The sequence below is a fragment of the Mus pahari genome, chromosome 5 (assembly GCF_900095145.1).
Source record: "Mus pahari chromosome 5, PAHARI_EIJ_v1.1, whole genome shotgun sequence".
Classification (NCBI taxonomy): domain Eukaryota; kingdom Metazoa; phylum Chordata; class Mammalia; order Rodentia; family Muridae; genus Mus; species Mus pahari.
In genome coordinates, this window is record NC_034594.1 from 31,072,391 (window position 1) to 31,079,955 (window position 7,565).

General features: G+C 41.1%; 1 long non-coding RNA gene across 1 annotated transcript in view; it reads right to left on the bottom strand.

Annotated features, from left to right (window-relative positions):
* Positions 1-3,634: 3,634 nt before the first annotated feature.
* Positions 3,635-7,565, bottom strand: part of LOC110321149 — an 80,727-nt gene continuing 76,796 nt past the window's right edge. Inside the window, exon 4 of the long non-coding RNA XR_002380500.1 lies at positions 3,635-4,173. This is a non-coding gene — a long non-coding RNA (uncharacterized LOC110321149). The remainder of the gene's footprint in view (positions 4,174-7,565) is intronic.

A 7,565-nucleotide genomic window follows, 5' to 3' on the forward strand; every position in this document is an offset into this window, starting at 1 on the left:
TATATTGGTTATTGTCCAGAGTGCCTATAGAACCACATCTACCGCCCCAACTCCCTCCCTGGATTCTTTCAGATTTAAGAACATCTTTTGAGACTCATTTGGTCACAAACTTCATCTAAGGATATTTCTGATCATTTCTTCATCTTCCTCAACTGTTGATGTCATATAATCCTCAGGTGGCATATGTGTCTATGTGTTCATAGTCATAAAACTCATTGATTCTTCATTTAGGATCTCAAGTCTTTCCCCCATCTTTCTCATTCAGATTAGGGTTGTTATTGTTTTTTTGTATATGTAATCTACATGCAGGAAAGTGAACAGTTTTTAGTGCATAGTTCAACAGATTCTGCATGTACACACCCATGCAATCAATTCCTAGATCTCGGTAAAAAAAAAGACTTCCAGCACCTGGGGGGCTCTCCATGACTCTTCCCTGTCAGCAGTAGTAACCACTCCCAAGTAACCAAGATGATAAATACCATCCCCATAGACAAGTTGAGCCTGTTATGTACTTATAAACATGAACATCCTGTGTGTGCTCTCTCAGATCAAACTTCTTTCATTCACTACTATGTCTGGGAAAGTCAACGTTCTTTTACATTTCTGTGTAGTTTTAAATCTCTTCTTTTCCTTTCTTTCTTTCTTTCTTTCTTTCTTTCTTTCTTTCTTTCTTTCCTTCCTTCCTTCCTTCCTTCCTTCCTTCCTTCCTTCTTTCCTCCCCCCCCCTCTTTTTTGATACAAGCTTCTGCAAGAAAATCTACTCAAACTCTCAGTGATCCTTTGGCCTCGGCCTTCAGACTGTATGAATTTCTCATTGTTTAAATATAGTACAGCTTGTATACTCAGTTCTATTATCGATGAGACTTGAGGGTGTTTTTTTTTTTTTTTTTTTTTTTTTTGAAATTTGAAGTCATTATGAATAAAGCAGCTGGGAACATTCATTANTTTTTTTTTTTTTTTTTTTTTTTGTAATTTGGAGTCATTATGAATAAAGCAGCTGGGAACATTCATTACCTGACATTGGCAGAGCCCATCTCTTTTTCTGGCTGTATGTGCAGAACTGGGCTTGTAAGGTCCAAACTACACGACTGTCTAGCTGTCATTGATACTCAAGCAAACACATTCTTTCTGTTTGGTTCATGTACACAACTGCTCTGTTACCTACCTTTCTAATCACAGTTCTCTTTTTCCCTTGTTTTATTGTCGTCTTATTTTTCACACATACATTTCACCTCTTTTTGAATGTAAAGTTTTAATAATTTTAGCTAGGATTACGGTTGCACAATGAATCTCACAATCACAATAAAGAACATACCACCACTACTTTAATTATTTCCTATTTTCACAGAAACATTGGCATTGTTGATACAATCTCCCACTTTATGTTTTCTTTTTACATTTTCTGTTTATTCTTTTAGAAGAACTCTAGAATGACTGCCCAAGTCAGAATGACTATCTCTGCCTTATCTTCAAATCATGAATCAGATAGATCAGAGCAGGAATCCAGTCGTGCACAGTGTGACTGACACAAGGTGAGTGGCTAGCCTCTCTGATGGCCATGATTGTAAAAATGGTGCTGGAATTGGGGGTTGATGTAAGAAATGGTGAAAATAACTGCTGAACCTATAGCAAGGGCTTGCAATTTGCCACACACTTCTAAACATTTTGTTTACAGTGATTGGCTCAACTCTCACAATAGTCCTGTGGAGTACAGATTTTTCTTTCTCCTGGTTTCAGGATGCAGAAACCAAAGTACAGAGTAGTCTAATAACTTTCCAGTCCTGAGTCATGCCAAGAGCCATGTGCTGGCGACTGCAGTGTTCCTCTGCCTGCCAGCCAAGGGGGTGGTTCAGAGAGCTGTGTTGCCTTTGTCACATTGTTCGTCTTCTATATGCTTTCAATAAGTTGTAGAGTTGTCTTCATTTGCGCCAAGAGCATTTTTAGTTAAGGTTAGGCATAAATGTTTTATGCCCTTTGGTACTATTGTTGATGGGTATCTCTCTTTTTTTTTTTTCCTTTGTGTTTTCTTATCGGCTACTGGGGGAAATAGCCAAACTGCGACTCATTCGCAGTATGTCTCTAAAAACACCACATCAGTACCAATGAACACCCCCCACACACAAGAAACAGTTTCAAGAATGCTAACACTATTCACTGCTGATTGAAGTGAGGAGACTGATAATGAGAAAGAATGGGCTAACACTTCAGGCCAAAGGAACAGAGATGAGAAAGAGTAGAAAGAAAATAAGATGCTGGAAACACACATTGCACCCACCCCCAAGTTTTATTCTTAATCGTCTTTTTCTTGTGCTACTTTAAAATCTTATCTATAATTTAAATTGACTAAGGGGAAATTTTAAAGAGTATTTTCCCTGGTTAAAAAATTCTGAGGTAAAAAATTTTTAAAATAAATAAAAATAAATAAAAAATAATTAAAAAGAAATTCTGAGGTGAGCAAGTAGTTCTTCATACCTAGATGTTCAAGTCCTATTATACTTGAAAGATGAGTCAGGGGAAACAAGCTTCTTGTTTGTTTTAAATTTAATTTCTTCTCAATAGACAAATATTGTTCATGTTTAGGGGAGGGAACCCTTGGGCAGTATGTTGAAATGTTTTGACGTGTGTGTGTGTGGTAGATGTAATTAAAAGTGAGAATGTCAGTCCTTTGGAGAGCATCTTACTGTCAGTCAGAATCTACTGTGTCACTGGAACAATGATTAATCTGCTATCAGTTGGGACAATGGGAAGAAAGGTTGCATTCAGGGTTTAAGAATAGGACAATTTAAGGAAGGTTAAATAAAGAGCTGTTTGCAAAGGGTGTTGGCTGTGGACGAACTAGAAGGAATGGCAATGTACACAGGGATCACTGCCCATGAAACATGTCCCACCAAACCAGAGGGAAGGCTGATGGGACAGAAGCAGACCTGTGGACAAGCCCATGGTACAAAGATCCCTGAAAGACAGTCAGATCCAGGTCCAGCACACCACACCTACTATACACTGGAAGCCCAAAACAGCACAGAAAAAAAAAATTGGTAATTTCTAATACTCACTCAGTAACATGTTTGACAGAAACTTCATTAAACACAAGAAATACATTAATCTAGATTTAAAATTATAAATAATAAACCCCTTAGCAATGAGAGAGAGAGAGAGAGAGAGAGAGAGAGAGAGAGAGAGAGAGAGAGAGAGAGAGAAGAGAGAGTATTTGATCACCACACTGGGAACTCCAGGAACATATCTGGGCCTAAGGACAGCAAATGGAGAAGTCTGGGTCTGTAGGTGTGCTGTTGCTGAAGAGCTAATCAGAGGCTCAGTCACAGCAGTAGCTCAGCTCACCCAAGCATGAGTCATCATAGCTTAGAAGGAAGCCACTCAGCTAGGGAATCCAAGAAGGCAACTAGCATATGACATCATTGAGCCTGTCCAGGGCCAGGCCCACTACCTTTCTTCCACTTTGCCCTCCAGCCTTGTACAAAGTGCTCTGCTTTTGAGCACAAGGTTCAAAGATTCCAGCCGTATCAGTGGATGCCTGTAAATCACACACACATTAGCCAGAAACAGGAATTTCTTTTGAGAAACACACACACACACACACACACACACACACACACACACACACACCAAAGTGTGAGCTTCTTAGTTGTCCTATAATTCGATGAAATGAAATATCCTATTTTAAAATTTTAAAACATCCACAAACTAACCATAGGCTCATGTCTCCCTATAATCCTAGTAGTTGGGGAGGCTGAGGCAAATGGACTGTCAAGAGTTCAAAGCCAGCCAGGGCTATGCAGTAAAACCTTGTTTTAACACATCAAACCACCAATGGTGTTATCAGAGTACCTTCAACTATTTGCCTTTCTCAGCAATGTGTTCTTCTCTTTCTAACATCAATTTCCCTCATCTGAGGAGTAAAGATTGTAACTGGAAGAGGCAGGCTTATAGATGATCTAGAAGCTCGGTTTCTGGAGAAAGGAAGGCCTCTTTTGTTATAATTCTTCCAAATCTCCTGGGAAGCTTTGTTTCAGTGATTCAGCTGGGTCTGTCTCTGTCCTCAGAGAGAAATGAAACACCTGATGCGCTGTGCGTCCATGGCTTGACAACCCCAGATGCTAGGAGTGAGTCAGCTTCACTTGAGCCACACAGTGTAATAATGATGGGGGAAGGGACCTGTGTGCAGAACAGACAGACGGTAGAAACGCTTTACCAAATGTTTATTTCTTCACATTAGCAATTATCAAGCTTGGCTACACATTACAATCACCTGGGAGCACAAGACCCAAGAACAATTTAGTCACAGGCTCTTGGCAACAGAAACCCAAGAAGCAGCCTGATTATAGCAACAGGGTGTTACTAATGTACAACCGAGGTTGTCAGACATCATCTATAGACGATAGTATCTCTTAGGCAGTGGCCAGTTAAGGATGATATTGGTCTTGCTCTGTGATTGCTGTTAACTTGTTATTCAAATCCGAAGCCTGAAAAGATGAACTAATGATGACATAGATTTTGATTCTTTCTGTGTTCTTGCATAGAAACTGACAGAACAACCAAAGAGGGGTGGTGGGGGGGAAGTCCATGGATGACATACACAACCAAACTGGATACAAAACCCACCCACAAACCATAAAGTAAAACTAAATGATACCAGCACATAATGTCTGTGCAGTTGGTTTGAAGTGAAGCTACCAGATGACTGAAAGATGAGATCGAGGGCAAGCAGACACTCCTCAGCTTCCGATGGGTTGTGTCACAACAAATTTGTCTTAAATTGACACTGGCACTCATCAAAACACATTAGATACTGAGGTTAAGCAATCCACAGCTTATGAATGGTGGCTAACCTTGCAGCTCCATGACTAGTTGAGAGCTATGATGTTCTTTCACGCACAGCATCAGCAAACAGTATTGTACAACATATCGCTCTGCTCAAAACTCAAATGTGAAGACTGGGGACTTAGCTCAGTTGTCAAAGTGCTGGCATAGCATTCACAAAGTGTTGGGTTCAATACCCAGCACTCCTTAAGCCAAGCTGGCGGCACAAGCCTGTAATGTCAGCTCTAAGGAGATATAAAGGCAGGTGATGCAGAGCTCAAGGTCACCATCAGCTAGCTAAGGTTTTTGTCTTCCTTTTTATTATTTTTCTTTATTCTTCTTTCACACAGTACATCCATTCCTCTCAGATCCCTCCCCCACCTTCCCTCTCTCCATTTCCTTTCAAAAAAGAAAGCAGGCTTCCCAGAGATACCAACTGAATACAGCATCACACGTTACAGTAAGATTGTGCACAAACCCTCATATCAAGGCTGGGCAAAACAATCCACCAGCAGGAAAATACTCAGACACACCTCCCCTCCCCCACCCCACTCCCCACCCCCGCAATTCTGCTGTTAGGATTTCTGCAAAAAATCTTAAGCTAAACAACCATAAAATATTTGCAGAGGACCTCAGCTAAGTGAGTTTGAGGTCAACTTAGGTACATAAGACCCTTGTCTCAAGAAGAAAAAAGATCAAAATTCAAAGTATTATTTCTACTGAATGCATATTGCTTTCCTGTCATCACAAAATAGAAGTGCTATAAATGCAATGTGATAGTCTGGAGTTTATTAGAGAACCTTAGCCCTCTGTGAGGTTAGGGCCCTGGCTAGAGAACATCTCAAAGATAGAATCAAACTGCATTAATGGGAAACGTTTCAGTTCACCTTCATAGGTTTCTGGGTCTTTCATATTTCCCACAGCAATCAGTATTACTAGAACATAAGCATGTGATTAGACGTTACAATATGTACATTATATAATAACATTCATGTTACAAAGGGAGTATCTCCAGCATTAGAGAACAACGGTAAAGCGTGAGTGCATAGATGTGGGCCTCCAGAAGGCAGAGCAGGTTGGACCCATTATGACGTCACAAGGTCAACCCATCTATACTTTGTGAAGCAACTAGGAAATCAAGAAGGAAAGTGGCACGCAGGCAGAAAGTCTGTGTGAAAAACAGGGGGTCACACCCACCATGCAAAGCAGGCTCCAGCTGCTGCTGTACTAGCCTCTGCTACAGACTTGGGACCGCCTAAGATGCTGTGATGTCAATGAAAAGTGATTACCTGGGTCAATGGTGGGAAAGTGCCCCCCAAGATTTCAAGTCAAGCTCTTTCCATTAAGCTGAACTATAAACCAGGCATCAGGAGGGCGAGCCAAGGAAAAAGTAAGGTTGATAGAGAGCCTTGTGTCCGTAAGCACAGCGGCACAGGGCTCACTCTGCTCAAGACAGCCGCTAAACCAACCTCTAATAGCAGGTCTGCCTTTCCTCTAATCCCGACAAGGTGACATACATCATGAACATGCTAAGTTCTCACCATTTTTACTAGCCTTCTTCCTCCCTCAAAACTGCATATCAGAAGGCAGATGAATTTCAAGCCCCTTGGAGAAAGGACAGGAGAACAGTTACAGAAGACTTTGGTGTGACTGTTGTCAGGAACCACGGATGTGATTAATGCTTTACTGTGGAAATCGATCAAAATGCGTCTATGTTTGACTGGTGACCTGTGCAATTCTCTCATTCCGTGTTCCCAGACAAATAACATCTCTAATCTTTATATTCTCTGGCTGTAAAACAGGCACAATAACTGTATTCACAGTTGGGTATAGTGGCTGTCCTGTATTTTCAGAGCTTGGCAGGCTTGGGCAAGAGGTTGCCACAAGTTCAAGGCCAGTCTGAGCTACAGATTGAGAGCCCGGGTTACAGAGTAGGACCTTTTCTCAAAAAGCAAACAGATAACAACAATGATATTTGTACATGTGATGTTCTGATAATAAGATGAAATAAGGGAAGCACGGTATTTAGGACAATGCCAACAAAATGTTAACTAATGACAATAATGATTTCCTAGTAACACCAGAGTACACACCAAATTACTGAAGACCACTAATCTAATGGTGTCAAGTTCCATGTTTAGCAAAATCATTTCACTGTCGAAATGGTTCCCTTACAGTGTTGACATTAGCCCCCTCGTGTGCTCATTTTTAAGTTAGCATATGTTAAGAGCAACATATGAATTAATAATTAGAAAAGCATTTACCTTAAGTTGCATATTATTTGGTTCAGTACTCTTGGACAGCTCGTTTCACAGCTTTGGGTCTCCAAGGAACCTGGTTTGGCAACTGAAGAGCAGGGCTAGTGGAACTACCTGCCCAGCCTGTTAGGTGGGACCAACCTATGGGCTCACAGATTGCCCACTCCTTCCAGAAAGCCCCAACACACCCCCACTCACCTTGTTCATGAATTTCAAACTGTTTGGGCTCCTTTTTCTTGGTAAAGCAGCCCTCAGTGTTAGTCAGTGACCTCAGCGGACCCAACAGCCACCTACCTGTTTTCCTGCACGTGGCTTCAATTGATGGGGCTTGAGTAACTTCACAGTGAGGTAATTACATCAAGAGGTTGGCTCAGGTTTTGTGCAAACTTAGAACCTGTTTTCCATGGTGCAGTTTTAGTGTGGACCATCTTTCCTATATGTGTGTGTGTGTGTGTGTGTGTGTGTGTGTGTGTGTGTGTGTGTGTGTGT